This window comes from Paramisgurnus dabryanus, chromosome 14 (assembly GCF_030506205.2).
Source record: "Paramisgurnus dabryanus chromosome 14, PD_genome_1.1, whole genome shotgun sequence".
NCBI classification, from domain to species: Eukaryota; Metazoa; Chordata; class Actinopteri; order Cypriniformes; family Cobitidae; genus Paramisgurnus; species Paramisgurnus dabryanus.
This window is the reverse complement of record NC_133350.1, coordinates 38,168,962-38,191,518: the sequence shown is the minus strand read 5'-3', so window position 1 is coordinate 38,191,518 and position 22,557 is coordinate 38,168,962. Positions and strand designations below refer to the sequence as shown.

The 22,557-nt window shown below is 41.7% G+C and overlaps 47 non-coding genes across 47 annotated transcripts; all 47 read right to left on the bottom strand.

Moving 5' to 3' along the window:
- Positions 1 to 389: 389 nt before the first annotated feature.
- On the bottom strand, positions 390 to 462 carry trnav-cac (transfer RNA valine (anticodon CAC)). Its single transcript has one exon. It is a non-coding gene; the product is annotated as a tRNA-Val (tRNA).
- A 238-nt stretch (positions 463 to 700) lies between these two features.
- Positions 701 to 773, bottom strand: trnav-aac (transfer RNA valine (anticodon AAC)). The gene has a single exon. It is a non-coding gene; the product is annotated as a tRNA-Val (tRNA).
- Positions 774 to 1,358: 585 nt separating this feature from the next.
- Positions 1,359 to 1,431, bottom strand: trnav-uac (transfer RNA valine (anticodon UAC)). Its single transcript has one exon. It is a non-coding gene; the product is annotated as a tRNA-Val (tRNA).
- Positions 1,432 to 1,821: 390 nt separating this feature from the next.
- Positions 1,822 to 1,894, bottom strand: trnav-cac (transfer RNA valine (anticodon CAC)). Its single transcript has one exon. It is a non-coding gene; the product is annotated as a tRNA-Val (tRNA).
- Positions 1,895 to 2,132: 238 nt separating this feature from the next.
- On the bottom strand, positions 2,133 to 2,205 carry trnav-aac (transfer RNA valine (anticodon AAC)). The gene has a single exon. It is a non-coding gene; the product is annotated as a tRNA-Val (tRNA).
- A 586-nt stretch (positions 2,206 to 2,791) lies between these two features.
- On the bottom strand, positions 2,792 to 2,864 carry trnav-uac (transfer RNA valine (anticodon UAC)). Its single transcript has one exon. It is a non-coding gene; the product is annotated as a tRNA-Val (tRNA).
- A 390-nt stretch (positions 2,865 to 3,254) lies between these two features.
- On the bottom strand, positions 3,255 to 3,327 carry trnav-cac (transfer RNA valine (anticodon CAC)). Its single transcript has one exon. It is a non-coding gene; the product is annotated as a tRNA-Val (tRNA).
- A 238-nt stretch (positions 3,328 to 3,565) lies between these two features.
- On the bottom strand, positions 3,566 to 3,638 carry trnav-aac (transfer RNA valine (anticodon AAC)). Its single transcript has one exon. It is a non-coding gene; the product is annotated as a tRNA-Val (tRNA).
- Positions 3,639 to 4,224: 586 nt separating this feature from the next.
- trnav-uac (transfer RNA valine (anticodon UAC)) lies at positions 4,225 to 4,297 on the bottom strand. Its single transcript has one exon. It is a non-coding gene; the product is annotated as a tRNA-Val (tRNA).
- Positions 4,298 to 4,687: 390 nt separating this feature from the next.
- Positions 4,688 to 4,760, bottom strand: trnav-cac (transfer RNA valine (anticodon CAC)). Its single transcript has one exon. It is a non-coding gene; the product is annotated as a tRNA-Val (tRNA).
- Positions 4,761 to 4,998: 238 nt separating this feature from the next.
- trnav-aac (transfer RNA valine (anticodon AAC)) lies at positions 4,999 to 5,071 on the bottom strand. The gene has a single exon. It is a non-coding gene; the product is annotated as a tRNA-Val (tRNA).
- Positions 5,072 to 5,656: 585 nt separating this feature from the next.
- Positions 5,657 to 5,729, bottom strand: trnav-uac (transfer RNA valine (anticodon UAC)). The gene has a single exon. It is a non-coding gene; the product is annotated as a tRNA-Val (tRNA).
- Positions 5,730 to 6,119: 390 nt separating this feature from the next.
- trnav-cac (transfer RNA valine (anticodon CAC)) lies at positions 6,120 to 6,192 on the bottom strand. The gene has a single exon. It is a non-coding gene; the product is annotated as a tRNA-Val (tRNA).
- Positions 6,193 to 6,430: 238 nt separating this feature from the next.
- On the bottom strand, positions 6,431 to 6,503 carry trnav-aac (transfer RNA valine (anticodon AAC)). Its single transcript has one exon. It is a non-coding gene; the product is annotated as a tRNA-Val (tRNA).
- Positions 6,504 to 7,089: 586 nt separating this feature from the next.
- trnav-uac (transfer RNA valine (anticodon UAC)) lies at positions 7,090 to 7,162 on the bottom strand. The gene has a single exon. It is a non-coding gene; the product is annotated as a tRNA-Val (tRNA).
- A 390-nt stretch (positions 7,163 to 7,552) lies between these two features.
- On the bottom strand, positions 7,553 to 7,625 carry trnav-cac (transfer RNA valine (anticodon CAC)). Its single transcript has one exon. It is a non-coding gene; the product is annotated as a tRNA-Val (tRNA).
- Positions 7,626 to 7,863: 238 nt separating this feature from the next.
- Positions 7,864 to 7,936, bottom strand: trnav-aac (transfer RNA valine (anticodon AAC)). The gene has a single exon. It is a non-coding gene; the product is annotated as a tRNA-Val (tRNA).
- A 585-nt stretch (positions 7,937 to 8,521) lies between these two features.
- On the bottom strand, positions 8,522 to 8,594 carry trnav-uac (transfer RNA valine (anticodon UAC)). The gene has a single exon. It is a non-coding gene; the product is annotated as a tRNA-Val (tRNA).
- A 390-nt stretch (positions 8,595 to 8,984) lies between these two features.
- trnav-cac (transfer RNA valine (anticodon CAC)) lies at positions 8,985 to 9,057 on the bottom strand. Its single transcript has one exon. It is a non-coding gene; the product is annotated as a tRNA-Val (tRNA).
- A 238-nt stretch (positions 9,058 to 9,295) lies between these two features.
- trnav-aac (transfer RNA valine (anticodon AAC)) lies at positions 9,296 to 9,368 on the bottom strand. Its single transcript has one exon. It is a non-coding gene; the product is annotated as a tRNA-Val (tRNA).
- Positions 9,369 to 9,954: 586 nt separating this feature from the next.
- trnav-uac (transfer RNA valine (anticodon UAC)) lies at positions 9,955 to 10,027 on the bottom strand. The gene has a single exon. It is a non-coding gene; the product is annotated as a tRNA-Val (tRNA).
- Positions 10,028 to 10,417: 390 nt separating this feature from the next.
- trnav-cac (transfer RNA valine (anticodon CAC)) lies at positions 10,418 to 10,490 on the bottom strand. The gene has a single exon. It is a non-coding gene; the product is annotated as a tRNA-Val (tRNA).
- Positions 10,491 to 10,728: 238 nt separating this feature from the next.
- On the bottom strand, positions 10,729 to 10,801 carry trnav-aac (transfer RNA valine (anticodon AAC)). Its single transcript has one exon. It is a non-coding gene; the product is annotated as a tRNA-Val (tRNA).
- A 585-nt stretch (positions 10,802 to 11,386) lies between these two features.
- trnav-uac (transfer RNA valine (anticodon UAC)) lies at positions 11,387 to 11,459 on the bottom strand. The gene has a single exon. It is a non-coding gene; the product is annotated as a tRNA-Val (tRNA).
- Positions 11,460 to 11,849: 390 nt separating this feature from the next.
- On the bottom strand, positions 11,850 to 11,922 carry trnav-cac (transfer RNA valine (anticodon CAC)). The gene has a single exon. It is a non-coding gene; the product is annotated as a tRNA-Val (tRNA).
- Positions 11,923 to 12,160: 238 nt separating this feature from the next.
- On the bottom strand, positions 12,161 to 12,233 carry trnav-aac (transfer RNA valine (anticodon AAC)). Its single transcript has one exon. It is a non-coding gene; the product is annotated as a tRNA-Val (tRNA).
- A 586-nt stretch (positions 12,234 to 12,819) lies between these two features.
- Positions 12,820 to 12,892, bottom strand: trnav-uac (transfer RNA valine (anticodon UAC)). Its single transcript has one exon. It is a non-coding gene; the product is annotated as a tRNA-Val (tRNA).
- Positions 12,893 to 13,282: 390 nt separating this feature from the next.
- trnav-cac (transfer RNA valine (anticodon CAC)) lies at positions 13,283 to 13,355 on the bottom strand. Its single transcript has one exon. It is a non-coding gene; the product is annotated as a tRNA-Val (tRNA).
- A 238-nt stretch (positions 13,356 to 13,593) lies between these two features.
- Positions 13,594 to 13,666, bottom strand: trnav-aac (transfer RNA valine (anticodon AAC)). The gene has a single exon. It is a non-coding gene; the product is annotated as a tRNA-Val (tRNA).
- Positions 13,667 to 14,251: 585 nt separating this feature from the next.
- trnav-uac (transfer RNA valine (anticodon UAC)) lies at positions 14,252 to 14,324 on the bottom strand. The gene has a single exon. It is a non-coding gene; the product is annotated as a tRNA-Val (tRNA).
- Positions 14,325 to 14,714: 390 nt separating this feature from the next.
- Positions 14,715 to 14,787, bottom strand: trnav-cac (transfer RNA valine (anticodon CAC)). The gene has a single exon. It is a non-coding gene; the product is annotated as a tRNA-Val (tRNA).
- Positions 14,788 to 15,025: 238 nt separating this feature from the next.
- Positions 15,026 to 15,098, bottom strand: trnav-aac (transfer RNA valine (anticodon AAC)). Its single transcript has one exon. It is a non-coding gene; the product is annotated as a tRNA-Val (tRNA).
- Positions 15,099 to 15,683: 585 nt separating this feature from the next.
- Positions 15,684 to 15,756, bottom strand: trnav-uac (transfer RNA valine (anticodon UAC)). Its single transcript has one exon. It is a non-coding gene; the product is annotated as a tRNA-Val (tRNA).
- Positions 15,757 to 16,146: 390 nt separating this feature from the next.
- trnav-cac (transfer RNA valine (anticodon CAC)) lies at positions 16,147 to 16,219 on the bottom strand. Its single transcript has one exon. It is a non-coding gene; the product is annotated as a tRNA-Val (tRNA).
- Positions 16,220 to 16,457: 238 nt separating this feature from the next.
- Positions 16,458 to 16,530, bottom strand: trnav-aac (transfer RNA valine (anticodon AAC)). The gene has a single exon. It is a non-coding gene; the product is annotated as a tRNA-Val (tRNA).
- Positions 16,531 to 17,115: 585 nt separating this feature from the next.
- trnav-uac (transfer RNA valine (anticodon UAC)) lies at positions 17,116 to 17,188 on the bottom strand. Its single transcript has one exon. It is a non-coding gene; the product is annotated as a tRNA-Val (tRNA).
- A 390-nt stretch (positions 17,189 to 17,578) lies between these two features.
- Positions 17,579 to 17,651, bottom strand: trnav-cac (transfer RNA valine (anticodon CAC)). Its single transcript has one exon. It is a non-coding gene; the product is annotated as a tRNA-Val (tRNA).
- A 238-nt stretch (positions 17,652 to 17,889) lies between these two features.
- Positions 17,890 to 17,962, bottom strand: trnav-aac (transfer RNA valine (anticodon AAC)). The gene has a single exon. It is a non-coding gene; the product is annotated as a tRNA-Val (tRNA).
- Positions 17,963 to 18,548: 586 nt separating this feature from the next.
- Positions 18,549 to 18,621, bottom strand: trnav-uac (transfer RNA valine (anticodon UAC)). Its single transcript has one exon. It is a non-coding gene; the product is annotated as a tRNA-Val (tRNA).
- A 390-nt stretch (positions 18,622 to 19,011) lies between these two features.
- trnav-cac (transfer RNA valine (anticodon CAC)) lies at positions 19,012 to 19,084 on the bottom strand. The gene has a single exon. It is a non-coding gene; the product is annotated as a tRNA-Val (tRNA).
- Positions 19,085 to 19,322: 238 nt separating this feature from the next.
- On the bottom strand, positions 19,323 to 19,395 carry trnav-aac (transfer RNA valine (anticodon AAC)). The gene has a single exon. It is a non-coding gene; the product is annotated as a tRNA-Val (tRNA).
- Positions 19,396 to 19,980: 585 nt separating this feature from the next.
- trnav-uac (transfer RNA valine (anticodon UAC)) lies at positions 19,981 to 20,053 on the bottom strand. Its single transcript has one exon. It is a non-coding gene; the product is annotated as a tRNA-Val (tRNA).
- A 390-nt stretch (positions 20,054 to 20,443) lies between these two features.
- On the bottom strand, positions 20,444 to 20,516 carry trnav-cac (transfer RNA valine (anticodon CAC)). Its single transcript has one exon. It is a non-coding gene; the product is annotated as a tRNA-Val (tRNA).
- Positions 20,517 to 20,754: 238 nt separating this feature from the next.
- Positions 20,755 to 20,827, bottom strand: trnav-aac (transfer RNA valine (anticodon AAC)). Its single transcript has one exon. It is a non-coding gene; the product is annotated as a tRNA-Val (tRNA).
- Positions 20,828 to 21,413: 586 nt separating this feature from the next.
- Positions 21,414 to 21,486, bottom strand: trnav-uac (transfer RNA valine (anticodon UAC)). Its single transcript has one exon. It is a non-coding gene; the product is annotated as a tRNA-Val (tRNA).
- Positions 21,487 to 21,876: 390 nt separating this feature from the next.
- trnav-cac (transfer RNA valine (anticodon CAC)) lies at positions 21,877 to 21,949 on the bottom strand. Its single transcript has one exon. It is a non-coding gene; the product is annotated as a tRNA-Val (tRNA).
- A 238-nt stretch (positions 21,950 to 22,187) lies between these two features.
- trnav-aac (transfer RNA valine (anticodon AAC)) lies at positions 22,188 to 22,260 on the bottom strand. The gene has a single exon. It is a non-coding gene; the product is annotated as a tRNA-Val (tRNA).
- Positions 22,261 to 22,557: the final 297 nt, after the last annotated feature.

Here is a 22,557-nt window from a genome sequence, read left to right as displayed (position 1 = left end):
TGCCACCGATGAAAGACGGCTGTTTTGACACATCATGCCGTATATATTCTCTCTAAGCCACACTTTTAAGGGAAAACCCCTTTTGGCCACGTCAAAACTGCCCATATATCACTTGTGAGGTGAATTGAACAGGATGAATCCTTCTATTGGATGTAGCTTTGAAACTGCAGTACGACTCAAGCCACGACTTATCGAATGAGTGGCATTTGAATTGCTTTGAATTGTGTGCACTGTTCTGGCGAATGTGATAATACCTACAAAAATTAAAGCAGGGGAGCCAAGCAAGGCTGAAGTTGAGGTTTACACTTTCTTTGAATTATCTTGGAAGGAAATTATGTAACCTTTTACCTAAACAGATCTCAACTCGTTTCAGGCTAAAAGGCAAGCTTTGTTTCAGCTCGGTTTCGAACCGAGGACCTTTCGCGTGTGAGGCGAACGTGATAACCACTACACTACAGAAACCTTCACATTGTCTTAGCCTGGTTGTTCCATAGATGTTCTGCGAATTTTCTCTCTTTGCAAAAACTCCCTAATGGCCGATGTTTTTCACCCACTTTCGAACCGATCGTTTTTCACGTGCGAGGTGAATGTGAAGGCCTAAAATCTACACCTGCGTGTATCTCTGAAAGCACTTCAAGACACAAGCACAAACTTATCCCATGAATGACATTTGACTCGCATTTTTGTAAAAACTTTGGGTTGTTTCTGCTCGGTTTCGAACCGAGGACCTTTCGCGTGTTAGGCGAACGTGATAACCACTACACTACAGAAACCTGCCTTTCACGAAACTCTGCTGTTTTGACAGATTTTGCCACATATTTTCTCTGTGAGCCACACTTTGCGGGAAAAACTCTTTTGGCCACTTCAAAACTGCCCATATTTCACTTGTGAGGTGAATGGGACAGGCTGAAACCTACCATCGAATGTCACTTTGAAAGTGCTGTACGACTCAAGCCACGACTTTTCAGATGAGTGGCATTTGGCTTGCTTTTTTGTAAGAAACCACACATCGTTCCTGATGGGCTTCCAACAGTAGGACCTCTCGCTTTTTAGTTGAACGTAATAGTCGCTGATTTAAGGAAACATATATCCACCTTTGTCATCTTATTTCATACAGATTTTATCATGTTTTACATTTCAATGTCACTTAAAATCTAAAGGGGCAACCTGCTACTGCCCAATTTCAAACTTTCACATGTATGGTTAAATCACTGAATGTCATTAACACAACAGGAAAAGATGCAAGCTCAGCTTTTACTGGTGGAACTTGACCATTACTCTATAAATACTGATATTTGAAATACAGCTACGTTTCAAATGAACGGCATTCGACTTGCTTTGCTTCAAAACCAGGCTATTGTTTCTGCTCGGTTTCGAACCGAGGACCTTTCGCGTGTAAAGCGAACGTGATTACCACTACACTACAGAAACTTGCCACTGATGTAAGACGGCTGTTTTGACACATCATGCCGTATATATTCTCTCTAAGCCACACTTTTAAAGGAAAACCCCTTTTGGCCACGTCAAAACTGCCCATATATCACTTGTGAGGTGAATTGAACAGGATGAATCCTTCTATTGGATGTAGCTTTGAAACTGCAGTACGACTCAAGCCACGACTTATCGAATGAGTGGCATTTGAATTGCTTTGAATTGTGTGCACTGTTCTGGCGAATGTGATAATACCTACAAAAATTAAAGCAGGGGAGCCAAGCAAGGCTGAAGTTGAGGTTTACACTTTCTTTGAATTATCTTGGAAGGAAATTATGTAACCTTTTACCTAAACAGATCTCAACTCGTTTCAGGCTAAAAGGCAAGCTTTGTTTCTGCTCGGTTTCGAACCGAGGACCTTTCGCGTGTGAGGCGAACGTGATAACCACTACACTACAGAAACCTTCACATTGTGTTAGCCTGGTTGTTCCATAGATGTTCTGCGAATTTTCTCTCTTTGCAAAAACTCCCTAATGGCCGATGTTTTTCACCCACTTTCGAACCGATCGTTTTTCACGTGCGAGGTGAATGTGAAGGCCTAAAATCTACACCTGCGTGTATCTCTGAAAGCACTTCAAGACACAAGCACAAACTTATCCCATGAATGACATTTGACTCGCATTTTTGTAAAAACTTTGGGTTGTTTCTGCTCGGTTTCGAACCGAGGACCTTTCGCGTGTTAGGCGAACGTGATAACCACTACACTACAGAAACCTGCCTTTCATGAAACTCTGCTGTTTTGACAGATTTTGCCACATATTTTCTCTGTGAGCCACACTTTGCGGGAAAAACTCTTTTGGCCACTTCAAAACTGCCCATATTTCACTTGTGAGGTGAATGGGACAGGCTGAAACCTACCATCGAATGTCACTTTGAAAGTGCTGTACGACTCAAGCCACGACTTTTCAGATGAGTGGCATTTGGCTTGCTTTTGTGTAAGAAACCACACATCGTTCCTGATGGGCTTCCAACAGTAGGACCTCTCGCTTTTTAGTTGAACCTAATAGTCGCTGATTTAAGGAAACATATATCCACCTTTGTCATCTTATTTCATACAGATTTTATCATGTTTTACATTTCAATGTCACTTAAATTCTAAAGGGGCAACCTGCTACTGCCCAATTTCAAACTTTCACATGTATGGTTAAATCACTGAATGTCATTAACCCTAAAGGAAAAGATGCAAGCTCAGCTTTTTACTGGTGGAACTTGACCATTACTCTATAAATACTGATATTTGAAATACAGCTACGTTTCAAATGAACGGCATTCGACTTGCTTTGCTTCAAAACCAGGCTATTGTTTCTGCTCGGTTTCGAACCGAGGACCTTTCGCGTGTAAAGCGAACGTGATTACCACTACACTACAGAAACTTGCCACTGATGTAAGACGGCTGTTTTGACACATCATGCCGTATATATTCTCTCTAAGCCACACTTTTAAAGGAAAACCCCTTTTGGCCACGTCAAAACTGCCCATATATCACTTGTGAGGTGAATTGAACAGGATGAATCCTTCTATTGGATGTAGCTTTGAAACTGCAGTACGACTCAAGCCACGACTTATCGAATGAGTGGCATTTGAATTGCTTTGAATTGTGTGCACTGTTCTGGCGAATGTGATAATACCTACAAAAATTAAAGCAGGGGAGCCAAGCAAGGCTGAAGTTGAGGTTTACACTTTCTTTGAATTATCTTGGAAGGAAATTATGTAACCTTTTACCTAAACAGATCTCAACTCGTTTCAGGCTAAAAGGCAAGCTTTGTTTCTGCTCGGTTTCGAACCGAGGACCTTTCGCGTGTGAGGCGAACGTGATAACCACTACACTACAGAAACCTTCACATTGTCTTAGCCTGGTTGTTCCATAGATGTTCTGCGAATTTTCTCTCTTTGCAAAAACTCCCTAATGGCCGATGTTTTTCACCCACTTTCGAACCGATCGTTTTTCACGTGCGAGGTGAATGTGAAGGCCTAAAATCTACACCTGCGTGTATCTCTGAAAGCACTTCAAGACACAAGCACAAACTTATCCCATGAATGACATTTGACTCGCATTTTTGTAAAAACTTTGGGTTGTTTCTGCTCGGTTTCGAACCGAGGACCTTTCGCGTGTTAGGCGAACGTGATAACCACTACACTACAGAAACCTGCCTTTCACGAAACTCTGCTGTTTTGACAGATTTTGCCACATATTTTCTCTGTGAGCCACACTTTGCGGGAAAAACTCTTTTGGCCACTTCAAAACTGCCCATATTTCACTTGTGAGGTGAATGGGACAGGCTGAAACCTACCATCGAATGTCACTTTGAAAGTGCTGTACGACTCAAGCCACGACTTTTCAGATGAGTGGCATTTGGCTTGCTTTTGTGTAAGAAACCACACATCTTTCCTGATGGGCTTCCAACAGTAGGACCTCTCGCTTTTTAGTTGAACCTAATAGTCGCTGATTTAAGGAAACATATATCCACCTTTGTCATCTTATTTCATACAGATTTTATCATGTTTTACATTTCAATGTCACTTAAATTCTAAAGGGGCAACCTGCTACTGCCCAATTTCAAACTTTCACATGTATGGTTAAATCACTGAATGTCATTAACCCTAAAGGAAAAGATGCAAGCTCAGCTTTTTACTGGTGGAACTTGACCATTACTCTATAAATACTGATATTTGAAATACAGCTACGTTTCAAATGAACGGCATTCGACTTGCTTTGCTTCAAAACCAGGCTATTGTTTCTGCTCGGTTTCGAACCGAGGACCTTTCGCGTGTAAAGCGAACGTGATTACCACTACACCACAGAAACTTGCCACCGATGAAAGACGGCAGTTTTGACACATCATGCCGTATATATTCTCTCTAAGCCACACTTTTAAGGGAAAACCCCTTTTGGCCACGTCAAAACTGCCCATATATCACTTGTGAGGTGAATTGGACAGGATGAATCCTTCTATTGGATGTAGCTTTGAAACTGCAGTACGACTCAAACCACGACTTATCGAATGAGTGGCATTTGGATTGCTTTGAATTGTGTGCACTGTTCTGGCGAATGTGATAATACCTACAAATATTAAAGCAGGGGAGCCAAGCAAGGCTGAAGTTGAGGTTTACACTTTCTTTGAATTATCTTGGAAGGAAATTTTGTAACCTTTTACCTAAACAGATCTCAACTCGTTTCAGGCTAAAAGGCAAGCTTTGTTTCAGCTCGGTTTCGAACCGAGGACCTTTCGCGTGTGAGGCGAACGTGATAACCACTACACTACAGAAACCTTCACATTGTCTTAGCCTGGTTGTTCCATAGATGTTCTGCGAATTTTCTCTCTTTGCAAAAACTCCCTAATGGCCGATGTTTTTCACCCACTTTCGAACCGATTGTTTTTCACATGCGAGGTGAATGTGAAGGCCTAAAATCTACACCTGCGTGTATCTCTGAAAGCACTTCAAGACACAAGCACAAACTTATCCCATGAATGACATTTGACTCGCATTTTTGTAAAAACTTTGGGTTGTTTCTGCTCGGTTTCGAACCGAGGACCTTTCGCGTGTTAGGCGAACGTGATAACCACTACACTACAGAAACCTGCCTTTCACGAAACTCGGCTGTTTTGACAGATTTTGCCACATATTTTCTCTATGAGCCACACTTTGCGGGAAAAACTCTTTTGGCCACTTCAAAACTGCCCATATTTCACTTGTGAGGTGAATGGGACAGGCTGAAACCTACCATCGAATGTAACTTTGAAAGTGCTGTACGACTCAAGCCACGACTTTTCAGATGAGTGGCATTTGGCTTGCTTTTGTGTAAGAAACCACACATCGTTCCTGATGGGCTTCCAACAGTAGGACCTCTCGCTTTTTAGTTGAACCTAATAGTCGCTGATTTAAGGAAACATATATCCACCTTTGTCATCTTATTTCATACAGATTTTATCATGTTTTACATTTCAATGTCACTTAAAATCTAAAGGGGCAACCTGCTACTGCCCAATTTCAAACTTTCACATGTATGGTTAAATCACTGAATGTCATTAACACTACAGGAAAAGATGCAAGCTCAGCTTTTACTGGTGGAACTTGACCATTACTCTATAAATACTGATATTTGAAATACAGCTACGTTTCAAATGAACGGCATTCGACTTGCTTTGCTTCAAAACCAGGCTATTGTTTCTGCTCGGTTTCGAACCGAGGACCTTTCGCGTGTAAAGCGAACGTGATTACCACTACACTACAGAAACTTGCCACCGATTTAAGACGGCTGTTTTGACACATCATGCCGTATATATTCTCTCTAAGCCACACTTTTAAAGGAAAACCCCTTTTGGCCACGTCAAAACTGCCCATATATCACTTGTGAGGTGAATTGAACAGGATGAATCCTTCTATTGGATGTAGCTTTGAAACTGCAGTACGACTCAAGCCACGAATTATCGAATGAGTGGCATTTGAATTGCTTTGAATTGTGTGCACTGTTCTGGCGAATGTGATAATACCTACAAAAATTAAAGCAGGGGAGCCAAGCAAGGCTGAAGTTGAGGGTTACACTTTCTTTGAATTATCTTGGAAGGAAATTATGTAACCTTTTACCTAAACAGATCTCAACTCGTTTCAGGCTAAAAGGCAAGCTTTGTTTCTGCTCGGTTTCGAACCGAGGACCTTTCGCGTGTGAGGCGAACGTGATAACCACTACACTACAGAAACCTTCACATTGCCTCCGCCTGGTTGTTTCATAGATGTTCTGCGCATTTTCTCTCTTTGCAAAAACTCCCTAATGGCCGATGTTTTTCACGCACTTTCGAACCAATCGTTTTTCACGTGCGAGGTGAATGTGAAGGCCTAAAATCTACACCTGTGTGTATCTCTGAAAGCGCTTCAAGACACAAGCACAAACACATCCCATGAATGACATTTGACTCGCATTTTTGTAAAAACTTTGGGTTGTTTCTGCTCGGTTTCGAACCGAGGACCTTTCGCGTGTTAGGCGAACGTGATAACCACTACACTACAGAAACATGCCTTTCACCAAACTCGGCTGTTTTGACAGATTTTGCCACATATTTTCTCTATGAGCCACACTTTGCGGGAAAAACTCTTTTGGCCACTTCAAAACTGCCCATATTTCACTTGTGAGGTGAATGGGACAGGCTGAAACCTACCATCGAATGTAACTTTGAAAGTGCTGTACGACTCAAGCCACGACTTTTCAGATGAGTGGCATTTGGCTTGCTTTTGTGTAAGAAACCACACATCGTTCCTGATGGGCTTCCAACAGTAGGACCACTCGCTTTTTAGTTGAACCTAATAGTCGCTGATTTAAGGAAACATATATCCACCTTTGTCATCTTATTTCATACAGATTTTATCATGTTTTGCATTTCAATGTCACTTAAATTCTAAAGGGGCAACCTGCTACTGCCCAATTTCAAACTTTCACATGTATGGTTAAAATCACTGAATGTCATTAACCCTACAGGAAAAGATGCAAGCTCAGCTTTTACTGGTGGAACTTGACCATTACTCTATAAATACTGATATTTGAAATACAGCTACGTTTGAAATGAACGGCATTCGACTTGCTTTGCTTCAAAACCAGGCTATTGTTTCTGCTCGGTTTCGAACCGAGGACCTTTCGCGTGTAAAGCAAATGTGATTACCACTACACCACAGAAACTTGCCACCGATGAAAGACGGCTGTTTTGACACATCATGCCGTATATATTCTCTCTAAGCCACACTTTTAAGGGAAAACCCCTTTTGGCCACGTCAAAACTGCCCATATATCACTTGTGAGGTGAATTGGACAGGATGAATCCTTCTATTGGATGTAGCTTTGAAACTGCAGTACGACTCAAGCCACGACTTATCGAATGAGTGGCATTTGGATTGCTTTGAATTGTGTGCACTGTTCTGGCGAATGTGATAATACCTACAAAAATTAAAGCAGGGGAGCCAAGCAAGGCTGAAGTTGAGGGTTACACTTTCTTTGAATTATCTTGGAAGGAAATTATGTAACCTTTTACCTAAACAGATCTCAACTCGTTTCAGGCTAAAAGGCAAGCTTTGTTTCTGCTCGGTTTCAAACCGAGGACCTTTCGCGTGTGAGGCGAACGTGATAACCACTACACTACAGAAACCTTCACATTACCTCCGCCTGGTTGTTTCATAGATGTTCTGCGCATTTTCTCTCTTTGCAAAAACTCCCTAATGGCCGATGTTTTTCACGCACTTTCGAACCAATCGTTTTTCACGTGCGAGGTGAATGTGAAGGCCTAAAATCTACACCTGCGTGTATCTCTGAAAGCGCTTCAAGACACAAGCACAAACACATCCCATGAATGACATTTGACTCGCATTTTTGTAAAAACTTTGGGTTGTTTCTGCTCGGTTTCGAACCGAGGACCTTTCGCGTGTTAGGCGAACGTGATAACCACTACACTACAGAAACATGCCTTTCACGAAACTCGGCTGTTTTGACAGATTTTGCCACATATTTTCTCTATGAGCCACACTTTGCGGGAAAAACTCTTTTGGCCACTTCAAAACTGCCCATATTTCACTTGTGAGGTGAATGGGACAGGCTGAAACCTACCATCGAATGTAACTTTGAAAGTGCTGTACGACTCAAGCCACGACTTTTCAGATGAGTGGCATTTGGCTTGCTTTTGTGTAAGAAACCACACATCGTTCCTGATGGGCTTCCAACAGTAGGACCTCTCGCTTTTTAGTTGAACCTAATAGTCGCTGATTTAAGGAAACATATATCCACCTTTGTCATCTTATTTCATACAGATTTTATCATGTTTTACATTTCAATGTCACTTAAAATCTAAAGGGGCAACCTGCTACTGCCCAATTTCAAACTTTCACATGTATGGTTAAATCACTGAATGTCATTAACACTACAGGAAAAGATGCAAGCTCAGCTTTTACTGGTGGAACTTGACCATTACTCTATAAATACTGATATTTGAAATACAGCTAAGTTTCAAATGAACGGCATTCGACTTGCTTTGCTTCAAAACCAGGCTATTGTTTCTGCTCGGTTTCGAACCGAGGACCTTTCGCGTGTAAAGCGAACGTGATTACCACTACACTACAGAAACTTGCCACCGATTTAAGACGGCTGTTTTGACACATCATGCCGTATATATTCTCTCTAAGCCACACTTTTAAAGGAAAACCCCTTTTGGCCACGTCAAAACTGCCCATATATCACTTGTGAGGTGAATTGGACATGATGAATCCTTCTATTGGATGTAGCTTTGAAACTGCAGTACGACTCAAGCCACGACTTATCGAATGAGTGGCATTTGAATTGCTTTGAATTGTGTGCACTGTTCTGGCGAATGTGATAATACCTACAAAAATTAAAGCAGGGGAGCCAAGCAAGGCTGAAGTTGAGGGTTACACTTTCTTTGAATTATCTTGGAAGGAAATTATGTAACCTTTTACCTAAACAGATCTCAACTCGTTTCAGGCTAAAAGGCAAGCTTTGTTTCTGCTCGGTTTCGAACCGAGGACCTTTCGCGTGTGAGGCGAACGTGATAACCACTACACTACAGAAACCTTCACATTGTCTTAGCCTGGTTGTTCCATAGATGTTCTGCGCATTTTCTCTCTTTGCAAAAACTCCCTAATGGCCGATGTTTTTCATCCACTTTCGAACCAATCGTTTTTCACGTGCGAGGTGAATGTGAAGGCCTAAAATCTACACCTGCGTGTATCTCTGAAAGCACTTCAAGACACAAGCACAAACACATCCCATGAATGACATTTGACTCGCATTTTTGTAAAAACTTTGGGTTGTTTCTGCTCGGTTTCAAACCGAGGACCTTTCGCGTGTTAGGCGAATGTGATAACCACTACACTACAGAAACCTGCCTTTCACGAAACTCTGCTGTTTTGACAGATTTTGCCACATATTTTCTCTATGAGCCACACTTTGCGGGAAAAACTCTTTTGGCCACTTCAAAACTGCCCATATTTCACTTGTGAGGTGAATGGGACAGGCTGAAACCTACCATCGAATGTAACTTTGAAAGTGCTGTACGACTCAAGCCACGACTTTTCAGATGAGTGGCATTTGGCTTGCTTTTGTGTAAGAAACCACACATCGTTCCTGATGGGCTTCCAACAGTAGGACCTCTCGCTTTTTGATTGAACCTAATAGTCGCTGATTTAAGGAAACATATATCCAACTTTGTCATCTTATTTCATACAGATTTTATCATGTTTTGCATTTCAATGTCACTTAAATTCTAAAGGGGCAACCTGCTACTGCCCAATTTCAAACTTTCACATGTATGGTTAAAATCACTGAATGTCATTAACCCTACAGGAAAAGATGCAAGCTCAGCTTTTACTGGTGGAACTTGACCATTACTCTATAAATACTGATATTTGAAATACAGCTACGTTTCAAATGAACGGCATTCGACTTGCTTTGCTTCAAAACCAGGCTATTGTTTCTGCTCGGTTTCGAACCGAGGACCTTTCGCGTGTAAAGCAAATGTGATTACCACTACACCACAGAAACTTGCCACCGATGAAAGACGGCTGTTTTGACACATCATGCCGTATATGTTCTCTCTAAGCCACACTTTTAAGGGAAAACCCCTTTTGGCCATGTCAAAACTGCCCATATATCACTTGTGAGGTGAATTGGACAGGATGAATCCTTCTATTGGATGTAGCTTTGAAACTGCAGTACGACTCAAGCCACGACTTATCGAATGAGTGGCATTTGGATTGCTTTGAATTGTGTGCACTGTTCTGGCGAATGTGATAATACCTACAAAAATTAAAGCAGGGGAGCCAAGCAAGGCTGAAGTTGAGGGTTACACTTTCTTTGAATTATCTTGGAAGGAAATTATGTAACCTTTTACCTAAACAGATCTCAACTCGTTTCAGGCTAAAAGGCAAGCTTTGTTTCTGCTCGGTTTCAAACCGAGGACCTTTCGCGTGTGAGGCGAACGTGATAACCACTACACTACAGAAACCTTCACATTGCCTCCGCCTGGTTGTTTCATAGATGTTCTGCGCATTTTCTCTCTTTGCAAAAACTCCCTAATGGCCGATGTTTTTCACGCACTTTCGAACCAATCGTTTTTCACGTGCGAGGTGAATGTGAAGGCCTAAAATCTACACCTGCGTGTATCTCTGAAAGCGCTTCAAGACACAAGCACAAACACATCCCATGAATGACATTTGACTCGCATTTTTGTAAAAACTTTGGGTTGTTTCTGCTCGGTTTCGAACCGAGGACCTTTCGCGTGTTAGGCGAACGTGATAACCACTACACTACAGAAACATGCCTTTCACGAAACTAGGCTGTTTTGACAGATTTTGCCACATATTTTCTCTATGAGCCACACTTTGCGGGAAAAACTCTTTTGGCCACTTCAAAACTGCCCATATTTCACTTGTGAGGTGAATGGGACAGGCTGAAACCTACCATCGAATGTAACTTTGAAAGTGCTGTACGACTCAAGCCACGACTTTTCAGATGAGTGGCATTTGGCTTGCTTTTGTGTAAGAAACCACACATCGTTCCTGATGGGCTTCCAACAGTAGGACCTCTCGCTTTTTAGTTGAACCTAATAGTCGCTGATTTAAGGAAACATATATCCACCTTTGTCATCTTATTTCATACAGATTTTATCATGTTTTACATTTCAATGTCACTTAAAATCTAAAGGGGCAACCTGCTACTGCCCAATTTCAAACTTTCACATGTATGGTTAAATCACTGAATGTCATTAACACTACAGGAAAAGATGCAAGCTCAGCTTTTACTGGTGGAACTTGACCATTACTCTATAAATACTGATATTTGAAATACAGCTAAGTTTCAAATGAACGGCATTCGACTTGCTTTGCTTCAAAACCAGGCTATTGTTTCTGCTCGGTTTCGAACCGAGGACCTTTCGCGTGTAAAGCGAACGTGATTACCACTACACTACAGAAACTTGCCACCGATTTAAGACGGCTGTTTTGACACATCATGCCGTATATATTCTCTCTAAGCCACACTTTTAAAGGAAAACCCCTTTTGGCCACGTCAAAACTGCCCATATATCACTTGTGAGGTGAATTGAACAGGATGAATCCTTCTATTGGATGTAGCTTTGAAACTGCAGTACGACTCAAGCCACGACTTATCGAATGAGTGGCATTTGAATTGCTTTGAATTGTGTGCACTGTTCTGGCGAATGTGATAATACCTACAAAAATTAAAGCAGGGGAGCCAAGCAAGGCTGAAGTTGAGGGTTACACTTTCTTTGAATTATCTTTGAAGGAAATTATGTAACCTTTTACCTAAACAGATCTCAACTCGTTTCAGGCTAAAAGGCAAGCTTTGTTTCTGCTCGGTTTCGAACCGAGGACCTTTCGCGTGTGAGGCGAACGTGATAACCACTACACTTCAGAAACCTTCACATTGTCTTAGCCTGGTTGTTCCATAGATGTTCTGCGCATTTTCTCTCTTTGCAAAAACTCCCTAATGGCCGATGTTTTTCACGCACTTTCGAACCGATCGTTTTTCACGTGCGAGGTGAATGTGAAGGCCTAAAATCTACACCTGCGTGTATCTCTGAAAGCACTTCAAGACACAAGCACAAACACATCCCATGAATGACATTTGACTCGCATTTTTGTAAAAACTTTGGGTTGTTTCTGCTCGGTTTCGAACCGAGGACCTTTCGCGTGTTAGGCGAATGTGATAACCACTACACTACAGAAACCTGCCTTTCACGAAACTCTGCTGTTTTGACAGATTTTGCCACATATTTTCTCTATGAGCCACACTTTGCGGGAAAAACTCTTTTGGCCACTTCAAAACTGCCCATATTTCACTTGTGAGGTGAATGGGACAGGCTGAAACCTACCATCGAATGTAACTTTGAAAGTGCTGTACGACTCAAGCCACGACTTTTCAGATGAGTGGCATTTGGCTTGCTTTTGTGTAAGAAACCACACATCGTTCCTGATGGGCTTCCAACAGTAGGACCTCTCGCTTTTTGATTGAACCTAATAGTCGCTGATTTAAGGAAACATATATCCACCTTTGTCATCTTATTTCATACAGATTTTATCATGTTTTGCATTTCAATGTCACTTAAATTCTAAAGGGGCAACCTGCTACTGCCCAATTTCAAACTTTCACATGTATGGTTAAAATCACTGAATGTCATTAACCCTACAGGAAAAGATGCAAGCTCAGCTTTTACTGGTGGAACTTGACCATTACTCTATAAATACTGATATTTGAAATACAGCTACGTTTGAAATGAACGGCATTCGACTTGCTTTGCTTCAAAACCAGGCTATTGTTTCTGCTCGGTTTCGAACCGAGGACCTTTCGCGTGTAAAGCAAATGTGATTACCACTACACCACAGAAACTTGCCACCGATGAAAGACGGCTGTTTTGACACATCATGCCGTATATATTCTCTCTAAGCCACACTTTTAAGGGAAAACCCCTTTTGGCCACGTCAAAACTGCCCATATATCACTTGTGAGGTGAATTGGACAGGATGAATCCTTCTATTGGATGTAGCTTTGAAACTGCAGTACGACTCAAGCCACGACTTATCGAATGAGTGGCATTTGGATTGCTTTGAATTGTGTGCACTGTTCTGGCGAATGTGATAATACCTACAAAAATTAAAGCAGGGGAGCCAAGCAAGGCTGAAGTTGAGGGTTACACTTTCTTTGAATTATCTTGGAAGGAAATTATGTAACCTTTTACCTAAACAGATCTCAACTCGTTTCAGGCTAAAAGGCAAGCTTTGTTTCTGCTCGGTTTCAAACCGAGGACCTTTCGCGTGTGAGGCGAACGTGATAACCACTACACTACAGAAACCTTCACATTGCCTCCGCCTGGTTGTTTCATAGATGTTCTGCGCATTTTCTCTCTTTGCAAAAACTCCCTAATGGCCGATGTTTTTCACCCACTTTCGAACCAATCGTTTTTCACGTGCGAGGTGAATGTGAAGGCCTAAAATCTACACCTGCGTGTATCTCTGAAAGCGCTTCAAGACACAAGCACAAACACATCCCATGAATGACATTTGACTCGCATTTTTGTAAAAACTTTGGGTTGTTTCTGCTCGGTTTCGAACCGAGGACCTTTCGCGTGTTTGGCGAACGTGATAACCACTACACTACAGAAACATGCCTTTCACCAAACTCGGCTGTTTTGACAGATTTTGCCACATATTTTCTCTATGAGCCACACTTTGCGGGAAAAACTCTTTTGGCCACTTCAAAACTGCCCATATTTCACTTGTGAGGTGAATGGGACAGGCTGAAACCTACCATCGAATGTAACTTTGAAAGTGCTGTACGACTCAAGCCACGACTTTTCAGATGAGTGGCATTTGGCTTGCTTTTGTGTAAGAAACCACACATCGTTCCTGATGGGCTTCCAACAGTAGGACCTCTCGCTTTTTAGTTGAACCTAATAGTCGCTGATTTAAGGAAACATATATCCACCTTTGTCATCTTATTTCATACAGATTTTATCATGTTTTACATTTCAATGTCACTTAAAATCTAAAGGGGCAACCTGCTACTGCCCAATTTCAAACTTTCACATGTATGGTTAAATCACTGAATGTCATTAACACTACAGGAAAAGATGCAAGCTCAGCTTTTACTGGTGGAACTTGACCATTACTCTATAAATACTGATATTTGAAATACAGCTAAGTTTCAAATGAACGGCATTCGACTTGCTTTGCTTCAAAACCAGGCTATTGTTTCTGCTCGGTTTCGAACCGAGGACCTTTCGCGTGTAAAGCGAACGTGATTACCACTACACTACAGAAACTTGCCACCGATTTAAGACGGCTGTTTTGACACATCATGCCGTATATATTCTCTCTAAGCCACACTTTTAAAGGAAAACCCCTTTTGGCCACGTCAAAACTGCCCATATATCACTTGTGAGGTGAATTGAACAGGATGAATCCTTCTATTGGATGTAGCTTTGAAACTGCAGTACGACTCAAGCCACGACTTATCGAATGAGTGGCATTTGAATTGCTTTGAATTGTGTGCACTGTTCTGGCGAATGTGATAATACCTACAAAAATTAAAGCAGGGGAGCCAAGCAAGGCTGAAGTTGAGGGTTACACTTTCTTTGAATTATCTTGGAAGGAAATTATGTAACCTTTTACCTAAACAGATCTCAACTCGTTTCAGGCTAAAAGGCAAGCTTTGTTTCTGCTCGGTTTCGAACCGAGGACCTTTCGCGTGTGAGGCGAACGTGATAACCACTACACTACAGAAACCTTCACATTGTCTTAGCCTGGTTGTTCCATAGATGTTCTGCGCATTTTCTCTCTTTGCAAAAACTCCCTAATGGCCGATGTTTTTCACCCACTTTCGAACCGATCGTTTTTCACGTGCGAGGTGAATGTGAAGGCCTAAAATCTACACCTGCGTGTATCTCTGAAAGCACTTCAAGACACAAGCACAAACACATCCCATGAATGACATTTGACTCGCATTTTTGTAAAAACTTTGGGTTGTTTCTGCTCGGTTTCGAACCGAGGACCTTTCGCTTGTTAGGCGAACGTGATAACCACTACACTACAGAAACCTGCCTTTCACAAAACTCTGCTGTTTTGACAGATTTTGCCACATATTTTCTCTATGAGCCAAACTTTGCGGGAAAAACTCTTTTGGCCACTTCAAAACTGCCCATATTTCACTTGTGAGGTGAATGGGACAGGCTGAAACCTACCATCGAATGTAACTTTGAAAGTGCTGTACGACTCAAGCCACGACTTTTCAGATGAGTGGCATTTGGCTTGCTTTTGTGTAAGAAACCACACATCGTTCCTGATGGGCTTCCAACAGTAGGACCTCTCGCTTTTTAGTTGAACCTAATAGTCGCTGATTTAAGGAAACATATATCCACATTTGTCATCTTATTTCATACAGATTTTATCATGTTTTACATTTCAATGTCACTTAAAATCTAAAGGGGCAACCTGCTACTGACCAATTTCAAACTTTCACATGTATGGTTAAATCACTGAATGTCATTAACACTACAGGAAAAGATGGAAGCTCAGCTTTTACTGGTGGAACTTGACCATTACTCTATAAATACTGATATTTGAAATACAGCTAAGTTTCAAATGAACGGCATTCGACTTGCTTTGCTTCAAAACCAGGCTATTGTTTCTGCTCGGTTTCGAACCGAGGACCTTTCGCGTGTAAAGCGAACGTGATTACCACTACACTACAGAAACTTGCCACCGATTTAAGACGGCTGTTTTGACACATCATGCCGTATATATTCTCTCTAAGCCACACTTTTAAAGGAAAACCCCTTTTGGCCACGTCAAAACTGCCCATATATCACTTGTGAGGTGAATTGAACAGGATGAATCCTTCTATTGGATGTAGCTTTGAAACTGCAGTACGACTCAAGCCACGACTTATCGAATGAGTGGCATTTGAATTGCTTTGAATTGTGTGCACTGTTCTGGCGAATGTGATAATACCTACAAAAATTAAAGCAGGGGAGCCAAGCAAGGCTGAAGTTGAGGTTTACACTTTCTTTGAATTATCTTGGAAAGAAATTATGTAACCTTTTACCTAAACAGATCTCAACTCGTTTCAGGCTAAAAGGCAAGCTTTGTTTCTGCTCGGTTTCGAACCGAGGACCTTTCGCGTGTGAGGCGAACGTGATAACCACTACACTACAGAAACCTTCACATTGCCTTCGCCTGGTTGTTTCATAGATGTTCTGCGCATTTTCTCTCTTTGCAAAAACTCCCTAATGGCCGATGTTTTTCACCCACTTTCGAACCGATCGTTTTTCACGTGCGAGGTGAATGTGAAGGCCTAAAATCTACACCTGCGTGTATCTCTGAAAGCGCTTCAAGACACAAGCACAAACACATCCCATGAATGACATTTGACTCGCATTTTTGTAAAAACTTTGGGTTGTTTCTGCTCGGTTTCGAACCGATGACCTTTCGCGTGTTAGGCGAACGTGATAACCACTACACTACAGAAACATGCCTTTCACGAAACTCGGCTGTTTTGACAGATTTTGCCACATATTTTCTCTATGAGCCACACTTTGCGGGAAAAACTCTTTTGGCCACTTCAAAACTGCCCATATTTCACTTGTGAGGTGAATGGGACAGGCTGAAACCTACCATCGAATGTAACTTTGAAAGTGCTGTACGACTCAAGCCACGACTTTTCAGATGAGTGGCATTTGGCTTGCTTTTGTGTAAGAAACCACACATCGTTCCTGATGGGCTTCCAACAGTAGGACCTCTCGCTTTTTAGTTGAACGTAATAGTCGCTGATTTAAGGAAACATATATCCACCTTTGTCATCTTATTTCATACAGATTTTATCATGTTTTACATTTCAATGTCACTTAAAATCTAAAGGGGCAACCTGCTACTGCCCAATTTCAAACTTTCACATGTATGGTTAAATCACTGAATGTCATTAACACAACAGGAAAAGATGCAAGCTCAGCTTTTACTGGTGGAACTTGACCATTACTCTATAAATACTGATATTTGAAATACAGCTACGTTTCAAATGAACGGCATTCGACTTGCTTTGCTTCAAAACCAGGCTATTGTTTCTGCTCGGTTTCGAACCGAGGACCTTTCGCGTGTAAAGCGAACGTGATTACCACTACACTACAGAAACTTGCCACTGATGTAAGACGGCTGTTTTGACACATCATGCCGTATATATTCTCTCTAAGCCACACTTTTAAAGGAAAACCCCTTTTGGCCACGTCAAAACTGCCCATATATCACTTGTGAGGTGAATTGAACAGGATGAATCCTTCTATTGGAAGTAGCTTTGAAACTGCAGTACGACTCAAGCCACGACTTATCGAATGAGTGGCATTTGAATTGCTTTGAATTGTGTGCACTGTTCTGGCGAATGTGATAATACCTACAAAAATTAAAGCAGGGGAGCCAAGCAAGGCTGAAGTTGAGGTTTACACTTTCTTTGAATTATCTTGGAAGGAAATTATGTAACCTTTTACCTAAACAGATCTCAACTCGTTTCAGGCTAAAAGGCAAGCTTTGTTTCTGCTCGGTTTCGAACCGAGGACCTTTCGCGTGTGAGGCGAACGTGATAACCACTACACTACAGAAACCTTCACATTGTCTTAGCCTGGTTGTTCCATAGATGTTCTGCGAATTTTCTCTCTTTGCAAAAACTCCCTAATGGCCGATGTTTTTCACCCACTTTCGAACCGATCGTTTTTCACGTGCGAGGTGAATGTGAAGGCCTAAAATCTACACCTGCGTGTATCTCTGAAAGCACTTCAAGACACAAGCACAAACTTATCCCATGAATGACATTTGACTCGCATTTTTGTAAAAACTTTGGGTTGTTTCTGCTCGGTTTCGAACCGAGGACCTTTCGCGTGTTAGGCGAACGTGATAACCACTACACTACAGAAACCTGCCTTTCACGAAACTCTGCTGTTTTGACAGATTTTGCCACATATTTTCTCTGTGAGCCACACTTTGCGGGAAAAACTCTTTTGGCCACTTCAAAACTGCCCATATTTCACTTGTGAGGTGAATGGGACAGGCTGAAACCTACCATCGAATGTCACTTTGAAAGTGCTGTACGACTCAAGCCACGACTTTTCAGATGAGTGGCATTTGGCTTGCTTTTGTGTAAGAAACCACACATCGTTCCTGATGGGCTTCCAACAGTAGGACCTCTCGCTTTTTAGTTGAACCTAATAGTCGCTGATTTAAGGAAACATATATCCACCTTTGTCATCTTATTTCATACAGATTTTATCATGTTTTACATTTCAATGTCACTTAAATTCTAAAGGGGCAACCTGCTACTGCCCAATTTCAAACTTTCACATGTATGGTTAAATCACTGAATGTCATTAACCCTAAAGAAAAAGATGCAAGCTCAGCTTTTTACTGGTGGAACTTGACCATTACTCTATAAATACTGATATTTGAAATACAGCTACGTTTCAAATGAACGGCATTCGACTTGCTTTGCTTCAAAACCAGGCTATTGTTTCTGCTCGGTTTCGAACCGAGGACCTTTCGCGTGTAAAGCAAATGTGATTACCACTACACCACAGAAACTTGCCAACGATGAAAGACGGCTGTTTTGACACATCATGCCGTATATGTTCTCTCTAAGCCACACTTTTAAGGGAAAACCCCTTTTGGCCATGTCAAAACTGCCCATATATCACTTGTGAGGTGAATTGGACAGGATGAATCCTTCTATTGGATGTAGCTTTGAAACTGCAGTACGACTCAAGCCACGACTTATCGAATGAGTGGCATTTGGATTGCTTTGAATTGTGTGCACTGTTCTGGCGAATGTGATAATACCTACAAAAATTAAAGCAGGGGAGCCAAGCAAGGCTGAAGTTGAGGGTTACACTTTCTTTGAATTATCTTGGAAGGAAATTATGTAACCTTTTACCTAAACAGATCTCAACTCGTTTCAGGCTAAAAGGCAAGCTTTGTTTCTGCTCGGTTTCAAACCGAGGACCTTTCGCGTGTGAGGCGAACGTGATAACCACTACACTACAGAAACCTTCACATTGCCTCCGCCTGGTTGTTTCATAGATGTTCTGCGCATTTTCTCTCTTTGCAAAAACTCCCTAATGGCCGATGTTTTTCACGCACTTTCGAACCAATCGTTTTTCACGTGCGAGGTGAATGTGAAGGCCTAAAATCTACACCTGCGTGTATCTCTGAAAGCGCTTCAAGACACAAGCACAAACACATCCCATGAATGACATTTGACTCGCATTTTTGTAAAAACTTTGGGTTGTTTCTGCTCGGTTTCGAACCGAGGACCTTTCGCGTGTTAGGCGAACGTGATAACCACTACACTACAGAAACATGCCTTTCACGAAACTAGGCTGTTTTGACAGATTTTGCCACATATTTTCTCTATGAGCCACACTTTGCGGGAAAAACTCTTTTGGCCACTTCAAAACTGCCCATATTTCACTTGTGAGGTGAATGGGACAGGCTGAAACCTACCATCGAATGTAACTTTGAAAGTGCTGTACGACTCAAGCCACGACTTTTCAGATGAGTGGCATTTGGCTTGCTTTTGTGTAAGAAACCACACATCGTTCCTGATGGGCTTCCAACAGTAGGACCTCTCGCTTTTTAGTTGAACCTAATAGTCGCTGATTTAAGGAAACATATATCCACCTTTGTCATCTTATTTCATACAGATTTTATCATGTTTTACATTTCAATGTCACTTAAAATCTAAAGGGGCAACCTGCTACTGCCCAATTTCAAACTTTCACATGTATGGTTAAATCACTGAATGTCATTAACACTACAGGAAAAGATGCAAGCTCAGCTTTTACTGGTGGAACTTGACCATTACTCTATAAATACTGATATTTGAAATACAGCTAAGTTTCAAATGAACGGCATTCGACTTGCTTTGCTTCAAAACCAGGCTATTGTTTCTGCTCGGTTTCGAACCGAGGACCTTTCGCGTGTAAAGCGAACGTGATTACCACTACACTACAGAAACTTGCCACCGATTTAAGACGGCTGTTTTGACACATCATGCCGTATATATTCTCTCTAAGCCACACTTTTAAAGGAAAACCCCTTTTGGCCACGTCAAAACTGCCCATATATCACTTGTGAGGTGAATTGAACAGGATGAATCCTTCTATTGGATGTAGCTTTGAAACTGCAGTACGACTCAAGCCACGACTTATTGAATGAGTGGCATTTGAATTGCTTTGAATTGTGTGCACTGTTCTGGCGAATGTGATAATACCTACAAAAATTAAAGCAGGGGAGCCAAGCAAGGCTGAAGTTGAGGTTTACACTTTCTTTGAATTATCTTGGAAGGAAATTATGTAACCTTTTACCTAAACAGATCTCAACTCGTTTCAGGCTAAAAGGCAAGCTTTGTTTCTGCTCGGTTTCGAACCGAGGACCTTTCGCGTGTGAGGCGAACGTGATAACCACTACACTACAGAAACCTTCACATTGTCTTAGCCTGGTTGTTCCATAGATGTTCTGCGAATTTTCTCTCTTTGCAAAAACTCCCTAATGGCCGATGTTTTTCACCCACTTTCGAACCGATCGTTTTTCACGTGCGAGGTGAATGTGAAGGCCTAAAATCTACACCTGCGTGTATCTCTGAAAGCACTTCAAGACACAAGCACAAACTTATCCCATGAATGACATTTGACTCGCATTTTTGTAAAAACTTTGGGTTGTTTCTGCTCGGTTTCGAACCGAGGACCTTTCGCGTGTTAGGCGAACGTGATAACCACTACACTACAGAAACCTGCCTTTCACGAAACTCTGCTGTTTTGACAGATTTTGCCACATATTTTCTCTGTGAGCCACACTTTGCGGGAAAAACTCTTTTGGCCACTTCAAAACTGCCCATATTTCACTTGTGAGGGGAATGGGACAGGCTGAAACCTACCATCGAATGTCACTTTGAAAGTGCTGTACGACTCAAGCCACGACTTTTCAGATGAGTGGCATTTGGCTTGCTTTTGTGTAAGAAACCACACATCGTTCCTGATGGGCTTCCAACAGTAGGACCTCTCGCTTTTTAGTTGAACCTAATAGTCGCTGATTTAAGGAAACATATATCCACCTTTGTCATCTTATTTCATACAGATTTTATCATGTTTTACATTTCAATGTCACTTAAATTCTAAAGGGGCAACCTGCTACTGCCCAATTTCAAACTTTCACATGTATGGTTAAATCACTGAATGTCATTAACCCTAAAGAAAAAGATGCAAGCTCAGCTTTTTACTGGTGGAACTTGACCATTACTCTATAAATACTGATATTTGAAATACAGCTACGTTTCAAATGAACGGCATTCGACTTGCTTTGCTTCAAAACCAGGCTATTGTTTCTGCTCGGTTTCGAACCGAGGACCTTTCGCGTGTAAAGCGAACGTGATTACCACTACACTACAGAAACTTGCCACCGATTTAAGACGGCTGTTTTGACACATCATGCCGTATATATTCTCTCTAAGCCACACTTTTAAAGGAAAACCCCTTTTGGCCACGTCAAAACTGCCCATATATCACTTGTGAGGTGAATTGAACAGGATGAATCCTTCTATTGGATGTAGCTTTGAAACTGCAGTACGACTCAAGCCACGACTTATCGAATGAGTGGCATTTGGATTGCTTTGAATTGTGTGCACTGTTCTGGCGAATGTGATAATACCTACAAAAATTAAAGCAGGGGAGCCAAGCAAGGCTGAAGTTGAGGGTTACACTTTCTTTGAATTATCTTGGAAGGAAATTATGTAACCTTTTACCTAAACAGATCTCAACTCGTTTCAGGCTAAAAGGCAAGCTTTGTTTCTGCTCGGTTTCAAACCGAGGACCTTTCGCGTGTGAGGCGAACGTGATAACCACTACACTACAGAAACCTTCACATTGTCTTAGCCTGGTTGTTCCATAGATGTTCTGCGCATTTTCTCTCTTTGCAAAAACTCCCTAATGGCCGATGTTTTTCACCCACTTTCGAACCGATCGTTTTTCACGTGCGAGGTGAATGTGAAGGCCTAAAATCTACACCTGCGTGTATCTCTGAAAGCACTTCAAGACACAAGCACAAACACATCCCATGAATGACATTTGACTCGCATTTTTGTAAAAACTTTGGGTTGTTTCTGCTCGGTTTCGAACCGAGGACCTTTCACGTGTTAGGCGAATGTGATAACCACTACACTACAGAAACCTGCCTTTCACGAAACTCTGCTGTTTTGACAGATTTTGCCACATATTTTCTCTATGAGCCACACTTTGCGGGAAAAACTCTTTTGGCCACTTCAAAACTGCCCATATTTCACTTGTGAGGTGAATGGGACAGGCTGAAACCTACCATCGAATGTAACTTTGAAAGTGCTGTACGACTCAAGCCACGACTTTTCAGATGAGTGGCATTTGGCTTGCTTTTGTGTAAGAAACCACACATCGTTCCTGATGGGCTTCCAACAGTAGGACCTCTCGCTTTTTAGTTGAACCTAATAGTCGC